The sequence below is a fragment of the Musca domestica genome, unplaced genomic scaffold (assembly GCF_030504385.1).
Source record: "Musca domestica strain aabys unplaced genomic scaffold, Musca_domestica.polishedcontigs.V.1.1 32, whole genome shotgun sequence".
Lineage (NCBI taxonomy): Eukaryota > Metazoa > Arthropoda > Insecta > Diptera > Muscidae > Musca > Musca domestica.
The window spans coordinates 4,584,079-4,600,283 of NW_026712311.1; the positions used below are offsets into that span (position 1 = coordinate 4,584,079).

A 16,205-nucleotide genomic window follows, 5' to 3' on the forward strand; every position below is an offset into this window, starting at 1 on the left:
GAAGTCTGGGTGATTTTTTTAAATATCCACGATTTTTGCTCGGGTGCTTGAAATATCCAAGATTTTATGTAAAGAGATGGGATATTTAATAAGAGGGTCTCTGAATTGTTTTCTCTAAAAAATCCACGATTTTTTGACAGCGTGTCTCTTGAAAGAAAATTAAAAAACACGATTTTTTATATCTCAAAAATGTACAATTTTCTGAATCAGATTTTTTCCATTAACAATCGAAGAAATTCTTGAAAATTTGATTTGAAAATGCGATTTTTATATACAAAGCATTACAGATTTTTTTTGAAAAATTCACAATTTTCGAAGGGGACCTTCCCTTAGGTCAGTGCAAAATTTACAATTTTATATTTCACGGAGTCCCTAAAATTATTCTTTATAAAAACTATTTGGGCTATAGGTCCCTGAAATTTTTTCTTAAAATATCCTCGACTCTTGGACAGGGTTGTTTTGGAATACATGCCTAATAATCCACGATGTTTGGTTAGAAGGGCCTTGAAATAAACTTTAGAACTCGAAATTTTTGATTAGAAGACTCCGAAAAACTTTTCAAAAAAAAATCATTTTTAATCCGTATGTTCCTGGCATATTTTCCTTAAAAAAGAGGTCCTTGAGAATGTTTCTCTTAAAAAATGCACAACTTTTTGTCAGGAGGTCTATTAAAAAAGTGGTCCTTTAAAAATTCTCGGTTTTATTCAGGTCAGAATGTGCTAATTTTCTTAAAAAGATCAACGAATTTCGGTAAGGCTCCCGTCCCTGAGGTCAGTGATAAAAATGCCAGATTATTTTTCATGGGGTACATAAAATTATTCTTTATAAAAACTATTTGGGCTATAGGTCCCTGCAAAATTTTCCAAAAAATCCACGATTTTTAGTAAGAAACCTTTTCCTAAAATTATCTAACAAATCAGAGTTTTTGAGAGACCCCTGAAAATATTTCGTTCACAATTTTTTCACAATTTCCGGGGACCTTGAAAATATTCAAAATTTTTAGGAGGTATCTGCAATTTTTTATTTGTCAGGAGTTTCTCATTTCTTTTTAAATCCATCATGCCATGTCAGGATGTCTTTAAAAAATGTATTATAAAATATCTAAGATTTTTGTTCAGGATTTCTTTTTTTTTTTTGAAAACATCCACCCAGGTGATCTCAGATTTTTTAAGTCATAAATATGTAGTCAGCTGGTCCTTGAAAAATGTACTAATCTATTCTTCTTTAAAAAATTTATGATATTTGGTGTCGATCAACGTCTTCGTATAGTCCCCATATAACGGTACCTCCCGATATTCGGTATTTTTATGATTTTTGCGGCATTACTCACCGGAATTGTTTCAAAGTTCGGAAACGGTACTATAGCCTATAAAAAAATTTACTTATGAAAGACTACGTCTTCGTATAGATTTTCAGGTTCCTACAAAATGGTGGAGGGTATTAAAAGTTTTTTTACTTGTTCCTCATTTATATTTCATAAAAGCTAAGTCGAAACGATGTTTGTTTCATTAAATGAATTTCAAATATTTATTCCAAAAATATTAAATTGTTTTATTAAATTTATATTTTATTTATAGATAAATTAATATTTTATTATATCACAGATCTCCTATTTCAAATTATAAACAAATAAAATCTTTTAAAGATTCGATATTTATATCTGATTAATTTTCCTCCTCTGATTCTTTAGCGCGGTAGACCAAATATGAAGGGCTGTTGTTGTTGTTGTCTCTGCAGGGCAGATTGTTGCAAATGCTTCAAATAGAGATTCGATCTATACGATTGTTCCATCCAAAGGGCATAATGTTGTTGCTGTTGTGCCATATAGTATTGTTGCAATAAATGGTGTTCAGTGTGGAGATTCGCTGAAGGTGTCTGTGTATGAGGATTATATTTTGGCTGTTCCAAAATAAAACGAAGATTCGAGCCTTTCTGGCTGCTGACATTCCGATTCGTTTGTTGAACTTTTTGTTTCTTCTCTTGGAATTTGCAGGATGTATTTGATGTCTTCACCTTATCCTCCCAGGGCCTAAACAAGGCTGAAGGTGGTTTTCTCTTGCATGGTGGTTGCTGTGCTCCATGTATAGACAGATTCATGATGCCATTCCGCAACATTAAATCGTCAGTGATTTGAGTTTCCATTTCATTAAATTTTCTTTTATTTTGAGTTGCCATTTTTTACTTTTTTGTTTGCTAACACTTTTAAGGTTGAATTGTTAATGATGCCTTCTTAAGACGCTTGCAAATTATTTATACAAATTCGATAATCGCAGTTACAGCTACCTGTTCTGGGTAATTAGATTTCTGCTCAAATTGTGGGTAATAGTCAAGGTCAAGTTGAAAGGACCATGTTTTTTAGTACCCCTTTTCCCTTTTTACCTGTGACCTACATTAACTCGAATCATAAAATTGTGAAAAAAAATCTTAACAACATCTAAGCAATAAAATTTTAATCCGGATTTTTTTCAACTCTCATAATTACCAGCGGACAGACGTGCGTAGATAGAGTCTCCAATTGAAGCAAAATTTCTCCAAGAATAAACAAATGATTCCAGTGCGTGGGACATCATAACAATCCATAGCAGTCACATAGTCACAAACACAACAAATAAACGTCTGCAGAGCTTTTGGTGAGCAGCAAATTTAATTTATTTTCACAATATTTTAAAAGAAAGAATTTTCACTCAAAATTCACAAATATAAAACCAACGAGTAAACTAACACTGAGAAATCAAAACAAACTTAGCAGCTGACTCTATCTAACCAAGTTTAGTGGTGGCAATTTTCCGATAATAAAAGTTAGAGTTATCGATAAATAACATCTGTGATCAACAGCATTGCCATTTATGATAACTTCCAGGGTACGGAAACATGCAGGATAGTTGTCAAACACCTAAACGTAAACACGTAGAAATCAAATCGCCAGAGAACAGTAAAACAACATCAAACATGGACCCCAATGATCTTGTGAAATTAATAAAAGAAACCATCAATACGAACTTAGATGAAAAGCTGAAAACTCTACCCACAAAGTCTGATTTAGAGGATTTAAGACTTGAAATGGTTAATTTTAGTACTGACATAAATGGCCTTAAATCAGAAAATCAGGCATTAAAAGAAGAACTAAGCAATGTAAAGAATGAAAACACACAACTTAAAAGAGATATTAATTGGCTTCAGAACCAGATTAAACCAAATAAATTGTTCATCAAAGGATTGCCAAGCAACAAAAATCCAAGAGAAGAGGTGGTGAAGTTGTTTAAGGAAAAGTTAGCCACATTAGCCAACATAAAGAACGCGCAAAAAGTTTTTGACCGTAACGGCAAAATGGCAGTAATTGTAGAGCTTGATAATGAAAAGGCAATACAAGACGTTTTTCAGAATACCAGAAAATTAGCTGGGTCAAATATTTCTATAGAGAGGGATATGATACCTAATAAACAACAACATAAGAAAGCTTTTCTTACACTTAAGAAAAACCTACTTTCAGTTAGCAAACAACATAAAGTCGTGGTGAGAGAAGACAGGATTAAAATAAAAGACAGTTGGTTCAGATGGAATGCAGATAACAAACTTGTATCTGGCAACGCTGATGGAGAACAGGAACTCGTTAAGTTGTATGGAGACGTTATAAAGTCAATCAATTTAAATTATGGTACTCTGATTAACGATTTTCATCCAAAAAACTGATGCACATAACTCCCGTAAACGAAACAAGAAGCATATCCATACTATCATATAACATAAATGGTCTAGAAAATAAATATCTATACCCAACGTTTTTTCAATATATAACACAATATGAAGTATTTTTATTATTGGAAACACATTTAGAAAGGGGAAAAATGGAAAGAGCCAAGACATATTTTATCGGATATCAATTAGTTTTCGAGCCTGCTATAAGGGTCCATAGGTTTGGAAGAGCAATTGGTGGAATAATAATAGGCATCAAACAAGAAATGATTGATATGGGTGTCTCATACGAAATTATCCATACAGATGACAAGCTCATTATAAAATTACAATATAAGGAACAAGTATATACACTTATACCCCAATACCTCAGGCCATCTACTTGGGATCACGATTTTAGAAAACTGAGCCAAATATTTCAAACCGCGGACATCTCAAATCAGATAGTAATAGGAGATCTCAATGCGAGAATTGGAGAAGTGAATCAGAGTATCGGAGATATATACCGGAAAAAGTTCTACTCAGGATATGATTTAAGGAAATCAAAAGACAAAATAGTTAATCAAAAAGGTTCAAAATTCATACAGCTTTGTGATGATTACAATATGCTTATATTAAACGGAATAACAAAAGGCGATAAGGAAGGAGATCTCACATACATATCAACATTAGGCGATTCTGTGAATGACTTATGTGCAGTATCTAAGGAAGTTCTAGAAAGAATTGTAGAATTTAGAGTGGAGGATAAGGTATGGTCTGATCATTTCCCGATTCTAGTAAGGATAAATATTGGATCCTATTCGCAAACAGAAGAAAAGATGTCATTACTGCCAAAACTCATCTGGAAAGAGAATAATAAGAATAACTACCAACGAAGATTGAACATAAATTTGGAAGTAATCCAAGAAACAACACAGTCATGCCTGGAGGCAATATGTAAGGCGATTTCAAGGTCATATCCCACACAATATTCAAACAAGCCGACATTTCAAGCAAAACAAAAATGGTACAATAATACATGCAACAAATCTCGTTTAAACAGTTTTAATTTGCTCAAAATATATAGAAGAACTGGAGATCTGGATGACAAAAGAAGGTATTCAGCCGCACAAATCCAATACAAAAACATATGTAATATAAGTAAATCTGCATATTATAAATCAATCGGCAATAATCTAAACAGCATACGAAACGCAGGAGAATGGTGGAAAATGGCAAGAGAACTTCGAAATGAAAGCAACTTCGTAGGGATAAATATAACCCCAGAAATCTTTAAATGCTATTATTCAAGTCTCTTAAATAATTCCGAAGAATCCACACTCATTTACTATGCGCCTACATATAAGGAAGATGTTGATTTGGACACACCAATAATTATGTCCGAACTGGAAAAAATATTTGCATGTGTGAAAAGAAATAAAGCTCCCGGAGAAGACAGGATTCCATACGAATTTTATATAAATGGCACAGAACAACTACATACTCAATTGTTGAATGTATATAATAACATATTTTCGAGCACAAATATTGATACCTCTTTCACAAAAACGGTAATTTTTCCGATACATAAAAAAGGAGATTTTAATGAGCCATCTAATTATAGAGGAATCTCGTTCATGAACTGTGCGGCAAAAATTTTTATGGGGATAATTAATGAACGGCTCTACAATTGGGTTGAAAAACATGAAATTTTGAACGAATATCAAGCTGGCTTTCGTAGAAACTACTCTACAGTTGACAACATATACAATCTTGCCACTATTGTCGAACTCAAATTAGCAGAAAAGAAAAAAGTATACTCATTTTTCATCGATTTCAAAGCAGCATTTGATAACATATCAAGACAAGCACTTATTTATAAGCTGTTTAGAATGGGAATTTCATACAAAATGGTCACATTAATAGAAAGAATATACAATAACACCCAATCGGCAGTATGGAATGGAAGAGAGCTTTCAGATTTCTTTCCAACTACAAAAGGTGTAAAACAAGGTTGTCTATTGTCACCGTTATTATTTGCACTTTATATAAACGATCTGCACGAGCATATTGGTGGTGGACTTTTCGTGGACAATATCAATATCAGAAGTCTTTTGTACGCAGATGATATTGTGCTTCTTGCTGATGATATTGCAATACTCCAAAAAATGATAGATAAAGTGGAAACATACTGCAAAATTTGGTGCCTAGAAGTAAACTTATCCAAATCGGAAATAATGGTCTTTAGAAACGGAGGGAAACTAAGCAAACATGAAAAATGGATGTATAATGGCAGAGAAATCAAAATTTCAAATGAATTTAAGTATTTAGGCGTGACGTTCACACCAAAAATGAAGTTCCTAAAACACGTACAAAATCGGAATAAAGAGGCAAAAAATGCTATAAACTCGACATGGAAACAATTTATTGGTAAAGCAGACATAAATATGAACGCAAAATGGAAGCTGTTTTTAGCAGTTTGTAGATCCATACAAACATATGCTGCCCAGGTCTGGGGATTCACTTACTTCGAAGAGTCTAACACATTATTGAGATTCTTTCTTAAACGAATATTGAGAGTTCCTAGTTTTACTCCAAACCACATTTTGATGCTGGAAACGGATGTTGAAGATACTCAAATATATACACTGGGGCTACACCTCAACTATCTCGGAAAAACTCTGTTTCAATATTCTGAAAACAGGCTTCCTCAAAAACTTACACAACTCATATATCGCAAGAACACTTTTTGGGCCAAGGAATTGAAGGTACTGGCTGAATCATTTAGTTTGGAATGGTCGCATGTAATGTCCTCTCAAAACAACTGGTTTACTTTCTGTCAGGATATTATAAAATGCATAAAGTTACAAATCCACAATGAAAATATACGGAAAAAAGAAAATAGCCAGAGTCAACGAATTTATAGACATCTAAAAACAAATATTGGCCATCTCTATTTAAATGATAAGTACTCTGAAGAGAAAATCATTTGCATCTTTAAAGCGCGTAGCGGTATGATACCTCTGGAATACAACAGATTTGACCAAGGAGACCGAAATAGAGAATGCAAGCTTTGTAATATGCGGGAAGTAGAAACGATGCAGCACTTTCTAGGAATTTGTCCCGTATTACGAGAATTCAGAATGAGATCATTCAGAAAGCCAACGCTTGATGAAGAGGAAATAATCAAGATACTCAATGGCGAAGAAGAAAGTGGCTGGAATGACTTAACAAACTACATTGAAGTCAGCTATAAATACAGGCAGCTTTTGATAAATGAATTTAACTAAACACTTTTATCTAAAAAAGAAAAACTTTGAATTTATTAAACTAGGCGACAGACGTTTTAAAAACATTGTCGCAATCCCAATATCAACTTCTTAATATCTATTAATGTCATACTGTATTTGAAAATATTTATTCAATAAAGAAGTTTTTTACTACTACTACTACTACTAATCCGGATTTTTACGTTCATCCTGTTATTAAATATATTTTTCGGTGTAGTCCTTTTTTACAGATTATGTTTTATTGACGCTATAAACATTTTATTTTGTAGGAAATGGTCAGGGAATTGCGGGTGTATGCCATAAAATGAAAAGATTTTCTAAAAAGAAGGGAAGATGTGCTTGCTAGGAATTTTATAACTTCAAGGTTTTTCACATAGATTCTAGAAAGTAGGTCAAAAGACAAATGTCGCACACTTCGTATTGCGTAATACCAACGAGAAAAAATTGTTGTTATTGGTTTTATAATGTTTATAAATTTAAATTCTATGAAAAAATTAGTAGCCTTGGAGTTTTAATGTCGTATTGAAAATCTCTGTGCTGGTATTTGGTCCGTTTCAAAGAAGAATTATATCGATTTACTCCGACCGATATCTGCCTTTAACCTAACATTCTATTTTGAAATTTAGAATTGCTCATAATGACATTGTCGTTATTACTTGTTCTATAGACCATTAGCTGTCGGAAGATTAGAATTTTCGAAATGAAAGAATATCCCGATTCAATCGGGACTAATCCAAAATGGCTATAATCCCTTATTAAATGTTGTTTTAAACGTTTAAAATAGTCGAAAAAATCTACTATATACATATCTCGGAATATCAATCACGGACAAATTTTAAATAAGAAAGTACAGTTTAAGCCGTGCTCCTTGTGAATGCGAGTTTATTTGCCCTACAAAAAAACTACATTTTGGAGAAATGTTATCAAATCCCAAAATATTATTCATCAAATTTCTCTTAAATCTTTGAAGATATGAAATTTGTAAATATAACATAAATGTCAGTTGTAATCACGCTATATTGAGATAAAAATTTGGAATTCTGAAGATACGTATTTCTTTATTAGGCAGAGGGAGTGTTGGTCCACATGTTGTTATAGTCGCCTATGACAGTAGCACCTAATTTGATATATCTTGCTCTTTATACCCTACACCACAAGGTGGTCAGGATATTATGTCTTTGTGCATTTGTTTCTAACAGGCAAAAGGAAACAAGATAGACCAATAGTTCCTTTCGATGATCTGCATAGAATCACATTCTGAGTCGATTTATGCATGTCCATGTAAACAAAGTACAGGTCGCATTTATTGCCCGAGTCAGATGATATTTTGCGCGAATATTTTATTTGACCCAAGGACGAACCGTATTGAAATTGGAGATAATCGGTCAAAATTTAATTTTGCCTTATATTGTGTACCAAACATGTAATATCAGCCCAAATTGTATGGAATTTTGCATGTACAACCAGATTGGACCTGAAAATAAGTATGTTAAATTTGGTCGGAATGGAATTTGGTACTTTCGACCGAATTGAGTCTAGAAACCAGTAAGTAAGAAACAAATTTGATGGACATCGGTTTAGATATAGTTATAGCTCCCATACATATTGTTCATCCGATTTGTTGAATTTGCCCTGTATAGCCGTAATATGGACTCCGTAGTAACGATATTCGGGAAAATATATAAAATACAGCTCAGAAACACCTTTGCCAAATTTTATCGATATCGGTTCAGATTTAGATATAGCTCTCATATGTATCTATCAGATTTTAAGTTAATTGTGCACCAAATGGATAATACAAGCCCGAATTGAAAAGGCGCAAATGCCTCGACAAATTTAGTAGAAACCGATTCAGAGGAGGTTGGTATGATTTAATTCTAACATATTCCCCATTAAAACTTTTATTTGTTATGTGAATCTCTACTAAATATGCAAAGTGGTGTAGGGTATCATAAAGTCGGCCCCGCCCGACGTTAAGACTTTTTTTACTGGTTTCATACATTCAGCCATGTGGCTACCGAGAGTATATACCATTAGATACGACCGAGAGAGTATACCTTTAGATAGTCGAAATAACGGTTTTAGAACATAGGTCTCTTTGGACCAAATCCGTTTCAGGACATTTGGCGATGTCCGTCCTTCAGTGTGGCTGGCTGGCGTGGACGATTACTCTCGAATGGAGTATTCGATTTGATCCAAACTAGGTACGTCATAATATTTTTGTCCAACTTAGATCGAGTTCGGAGATGGGCAATATCGGTCCACTCCCTATGTGGGGAGTATAACAGATATGTATTGATAGAAATATTGAGATGTGCCAATACTGAATGGGATCAGATGTTAATTTCGTGTTTTATTAGCTTAATGAATATTTTAAATTTTTAACCTTTGTAGGAGAGGTACCCGAAGTATGAAGGGAAGGGTATATTAATCCGTTTGTAACTACTCATGTCAGACCAACATAGTATATATATTCTTGATCAGCGTAAAATTCTAAAATTGGACTTAGTAATGTAATCACGCTATATTTCGAGCGAATTGAGATAGAAGGCTAAAATTTAGCACACATGGGTATTTTGTCAGTAGGTAGGTTAAGTTTTTAGATGGGCCATGGCAATCAACATTTTCGTATAGCCCCCATATAACAGTACCTCCCATTATTCGATATTTTTATAATTCATTATTAATAGGAATTGTTTCAAATTCGACATTTGTAGTTCGTAATGGGTACTACAACGTATGACAAAAAATTGCGTATGCAGATCCACGTCTTATAGCACCCATATAACAATACCTTCCGATATTCGGTATATAGATGATTTTAGCGAAATTATTCACCGGAATTGTTTTAAATTTCGTATTTAAAGTTCGTGATGGATATTACAACCTAAGACAAAAACAATGGCTATGCAGGTCCACGACTTCGTGAAGCCCACATATAACGGTACCTCCCTATTTTCCGGTATGTGGAGAATTTTAGATACAAAATTCACCAACATTTTTTGAAATGTCATATTTGAAGTTATAATTTTCTGTCACAGGATGTAGTACCTAGACATCCTGTGACAGAAAATTGTTTATGCAGGTCCACGACTTCGTATAGTCCACATATAACGGTGCCTCCCTATATTCGGTATTTTGATGATATTAGCAACATTATTCACCGGAACTGTTTTATATTTCATATTTGAAGTTCGGAATCGGTACTACAGCCCATGACAAAAAATTATTTATGCAGGTCCTCGTCTTCGTATAGCTCCCATATAACGATTTTCATTTAAACGGTATTTTCTATGGTATTTTTTCAAGTTCCTTCGAGGAGGGCATGAAAAATCCAGTCCGGCCTTAGGCGTTTTTTACTTTTTTTAATTGATAATAATTATAACTTTTATATAACTTAAATTATTCCACAGTTCTTTTCAATATTTGCACATTGCAATATTTGTACTACCGAACATCTAATGTTAAGTTGGGTAACCATAAAGGGTATTCGAAAAAACGGTGGTGATTTGTTTTCTTCATATTTCGTTGTACTTATAAAAAAGTTTGAGTTCAAATTAATATTAGGACTCATCATTTGTGGATCCTAAAGTGTATTGGCCAGATTATTGCATTTATAAATTATGAACATGTAATCCATTGACCATATTGGTCAATCTAGTCGCTTTACCATACGATATCCGTTTTTTATACGTTTCTTCTCCTTCAAGAACATATAATTATCATAAAATGTGCAACCTTGGCTAAAATGCTAGCACTTATTTCTGCTGAAAACGTTTCCGATTTATTGTTATATCCTGAATTTTGTTTTCTTAAAATATTGTCATGTGATTCCACAAAAATTATGACTTTAAATTTAATCTCGATTCCAGGTACATACAGAACAATTTTGAAAAGTGTACTTTTTATTGCCATGTTGTTGTAAAATTAAGGAAATATTTTTTAAACCTTTATGACAATTGCAATTTAAAAAAATACCCTCATTCAATGGCCTTGACATTCGTCCACAATTCGAGCAACCGTCGACTATTGTCCAGGTATAAAAATTGTCTTTTATATGTGTTAAAAGTAACAGATAGACCCTCCTAGGATGCAAATGTGAATTTCATGGTATCATTTCGTTGCAGTTTTAAAGGAAAATATTTTTAATTTTTAACTTTTCTAAAAATTATGTTCAAAACGCTTGTTGCCACTCCTGAGATGGTTTCTAAAGACATTTTTGGCGCTGCCAATGATACTGAAAACAGAAACGAACTAAATCCTAAAGGCTACTTGTTATGTATTGCAAATTTCTAACAGTATCGTAGTTAATAAAAAGTAAAAAAAAAGATTAAGATAGGCCGGGCCAAACTTTTAATACCCCTTACCTTAGGTTAAAGGAAACATTAGAGCCCATTATGACCCACATATACCAACTTTTAGAAAAATTCATGTGAAAATGTGCGAAAAATCATCAAAAGACCGAATATCGGGAAATACGGCTATATGGGGCTATACAAAAACGTGGACCTATACATACAGTGTTTCGCCAAAGGAGCTAGAACCCATTATGACCTGCAACTACCAATTTTCAGAGAAATTCGTAAAAAAATGTGTCAAAAATCATTAAAATACCGAAGATCGGGAGGTACCCTTATATGGGGACTATACCAAAACGTGGACCTATACATACAATGTTTCGCCACACGAACTAGGGCCCATTATGACCTACAAATACCAATTTTTAGACAAATCCTTGAAAAAAGGTGGCAAAAACCATCAAAATACCGAATATCGGGAGGTACCGTTATATGGGGGCTATACCAAATCGTGGACCCATACATGCAATGTTTCGCCGCCGGAGCTGGAACTCATTGTGACCAACAAATACCACTTTTTAGACAAATCCGTGAAAAAATGTGGCAAAAATAATCAAAATACCGAATATCGGGAGGTACCTTTATATGGGGGCTATGCCAAAGCGTGGACCTATACATGCAATGTCTCGCCACACGAACTGGGACCCATTATGACCTACAAATACCAATTTTCAGATAAATCAGTGAAAAAAATTGGGATAAATCATCAAAATACCGAATATCGGGAGGTACCGTTATATGTGGACCGATATATCTCATTTTCAATACCAACCATCCTAGACACAATACAAAATTGTCTACTAAATTTTGGCGCTCTACGCTAAATAATGTGGGCTGTATCGTGATTTCAACAGACAGACAGACGGACATCGTTAAATCGACTTAGAATTTTATGCTTATAATAACAATAATAATAATAAGGAAAAAACAGCTAAGTTCGGCCGGGCTGAACTTTTAATCCCTCCACCATTTTGAAGAAACGTAAAAAAGTACTAAAATAATTCCATCGAAAAATATACCATTACGAACTTTAAATACGATATTTAAAAAAAATCCGTGAAAAAATTTGGCAAGTTTGATTTAGTTAGGATATGAAGTGTTAAAATCTACGTTTTATATCTCCACGTGGGAAAAGGATTTACTTAATCACATGTATAATTTTCTTAATTAACTTCTCTTCGAGAATACTAAAATAATATTTATTCATTCAAATTTATTCATAAATACTAATAATACCATAATAAACCAGAATAAGCTTTTCTTTTAGATCTTAATTAAAATTCTGAAGCCATTGAAAATTATTCTTTTAAATCCAAATATTCTGCTTTTTATATTAAATTCGTTATCTTCCCTCCTCAACAACAATGAGAGGATAATTACTGTGAAATCTACATTTTCGTCCTTGCGAAGAATCGTTAGTCCTTTAAAACTTACCTCTCATGAACATCATATTGTTATACCTGTCAAATATTTCACGGTTGCTCGAATTGTGGACGACAGTCAAGGTCGTTATTTTGAAAAATACCCTTTTTCAAAATAACACTCCTCATAAATGTGTTAAAAAACACATCTATAACTTTTACAACACCTTAGCAATAAAACTTCATTTGTTGAGAAAAACTTTATGTTTATCCTGTTTCAGAAGAGATACCTGGAATTTAATGTTAAATGGAAAGTCATAATTTTTTTATGGTATTACACAAATGTATTTTAGAATATCCTCATTTTAGGAAATAACCATAAATGGGAATTATTTGAAGGGTGGAATAGAATTTATGTACCTAGAGATGTATGTTTTATTTATAAGATTTTATGGCGCAGAATATCGACTGATGAGAACCTACAATTAAGTTGATTAACTAATGATCTTACTTTTTTTATTTACCAAAAATATGATATTTTTCATGGCACATATTGGATACACATATTTATTTTTCACACAGACTCACAATGAAATTTGATCTAGAATAATTTTTCCATAAAAATATCAAAAAAAAAAAAAAAAAAAATTAAGAATAAAGGAAGATTTTAACTTGAAATACAAACCTGTTGCATAAACAGTATAAAAAGCAAACACATAATTTTCATTATTAGTAAATACATTTTTAATGTAATTTACTTGAGATTTATTAATTTCATAGCAAATGCCAAGCGTGTCGAATTTCATTGGAATCGGACCTACATATCACGTACCCATCGTTAATATATAAAATATATAAAACCGGGCGAAAATATATAAGGGAGCTATATCCAAATCTGAACCGATTTGAATAAAATTTGACAATTTTTTTTAAAGTACCAAATTTAGTCAATCATGCCGAATTTGATTGGAATCGGACATACGTATCGTGTTTGGTGCACCAAATAAGCGAAATCGGCCGAAAATATGTATGGGAGCTATATCCAAATCTGAACCGATTTCAATACAATTTGGCAAACTTATGTTCGTTTTAAATTCCGTTACACATTGCAAATTCCATTAAAATTAGACGTACATAGCGTGTTTGGTGCATCAAATACATGAAATCGGCCGAAGATGTATATGGGAGCTATATACAATCTGAAACGATTAAGAACATTTATTTTTGTTTCAAATATGTAATCAATCAATAGATATGTGCATATATAATCTAAATTTTTGGGAGCTTCCTCCGATTGTGATGCTAGTTCTCCAGTTCCAAGTGGAATTTCAAAAATGTATATAGCCCATGTTACTTTCAGGCAATATTGTAGTATATTTGGACATTTTCAGGAAAATCTGTGCAGCAGTTTTCGAGTCCATAAATTACAAACAAACATACAAAAAATGTCCTCTTCTATGGATATAACTCTTCAAATTATTCATTAAAAATCTGCTATTACATCTCTAATGGCCTTGGAAAAAATCTTAAAAATCCAGAATTATATACCTAATAATCCTTAACAGATATTCCTAATAAAATCCACAATAAAAGCTCGGATAGTCCTTGAAAAAGTTTTTAATCATAAAATCAACGATATTTTCTAAAAATCTTCGATTTTGGCTTTGCTAGTCCTTATAAAATATTCTTTATTAAATCCACGTTGATAGGTCTGATAGTCCTTCTTGAAATATTTAAAAAAATCCGATTTAAGGTTTGCTAGTCCTTATAAACTATTCTTTGAAAAATTCGATAAAAGTCAGGAAATTTTTAGAATTATTGTTAACAAATTCACGTTTACAGTTAAAATATATGGTCCTTTAAAAGTATTCTTAGGAATTTACGATCGAAACTTAAATTGTCCTCGATTATTATTATTCTTCTAAAATCAGCGATTATTGATTTTTGATTCAAAAACACGAGCTGAAATGTCCCTTGAAAAAAAGGCTTAAAAATCAAAGACAAATATTTTTAGAAATCCGTTAGTTCTTTAAATAAGTATTATTTAAAAAATTCTTAAGGATCTACTACTGAGTTCAAAATCAAAAATATAGATCGTTTATACAGGGTGAGATGAAAAAACTGCAATCATCCTCACACTGCTGTCATTTCTAAGCCACTCGTACGACAGCTGTTAAAATTTTTCCAGTGACAGCTCATTATATTGTTTACAAGCATACTAAAGCATTTTGGTGAGAAATTTCCAGAAAAAAAAAACTTATTCGTGATGGAATTCAAGCGTGATAGTGCGATTTCTTTATATTTGGCTGGAAAACCACAAGTGGCTACTGTTAGAGCACACCAACATTTAAATGTGAATAAATCTTTTGTGTCTCGTACCCCCGCTGTTACCGTGATACTGGTAGCGAAGCCCGAGGTCAAGGAAGTGGACGGAAAAAAAACAACATCAGCAGAAATGGTTCGAAAAGTAAAGAAGCGACTTGATCGAAAACTGCGTCCCAGTGGCCGAAAAATAGCTCATGAGCTGAACATATCTCAATATTTTATTTGGCAAATATTGAAAAATGAGCTCGGTGTAAAGCCATTGAAATTGCAAAAAGTGCAAGAACTTACACCGCAACAGAAAGAAATTAGACTCAAAAGGGCTAGAGTTGCTTCGCTTGACCGAAAGTGGTAAACTGCCGAATTTGATTTTCTCCGATGAGAAAACATTCGGTGTAGGGTATACTAAAAAATTACTATTCTGGATTCTGCTACGTTTTCCCAATTATACATAATTTAGACTCTGCTTTGCCTTTGAAAAGATTCCAAAGAAATCCACATTTTTGCCTTTGATGCGCCTTCAAAAAAAAAACTTGTAAAAAAGCTGTAAGTTCGGCCGGGCCGAACTTTGAATACCCTCCGCCATTTGGTACAAATTTGGCAATTTTCAAAAAAATAAAATCCAAATTTAAATGCGAAACTTGAAAAAATCTGTTTATAATGTAGCTAAAATCATCAAAATCCCAAATATAGGGTGGTACCATGGGGGTTATAAAATGACAATTTTCTGTCATAGGCTGTAGTATCCATTACAAACTTCAAATACCAAATTTGAAACAATTCCGGTGAATAATGCCGCTAAAATCATTAAAATACCGAATATCGGGAGGTACCGCTATAGATGTGGGCTGTACAAAGACGTGTCATAGGCTGTAGTATCCACTACGAACTTCAAATACCACATTTGAAACTATTAGATGAATAATATCACTAAAATCATCAAAAAAAACAGAATATCGGGAGGTACCGTTATATGGGGGCTATACGAAGACGTGGACCTACATGGCCCATTTTCAATACCAAAAGTCCTGCAGACATAATACACATTTGAGTAAAATTTTATCAACCTACTTCATTTCGTTCGGAGTGATTTCCACAGACGGGCTTACAAATTGACATAGAATTTTATGCTGATCAAGAATATGTATACTTTGTGGGGTCTAAAATGTATATTTCGAGGTGTTACAAACGGAATGGCAAAC

The 16,205-nt window shown here is 33.0% G+C and overlaps 2 protein-coding genes across 3 annotated transcripts in view; one reads left to right on the forward strand and one right to left on the reverse strand.

Annotated features, from left to right (window-relative positions):
• The window catches only part of LOC105261703 (uncharacterized), a 73,802-nt gene extending 70,841 nt beyond the window's left edge, over window positions 1-2,961 (reverse strand). The window contains exon 1 of the mRNA XM_059125166.1: window positions 2,483-2,961. The gene's annotated coding sequence lies outside the window, so the exon portion shown is untranslated. The remainder of the gene's footprint in view (window positions 1-2,482) is intronic.
• The window catches only part of LOC101887396 (protein Mabiki-like), an 87,009-nt gene that overhangs the window by 69,119 nt on the left and 1,685 nt on the right, over window positions 1-16,205 (forward strand). The window lies entirely within an intron of this gene.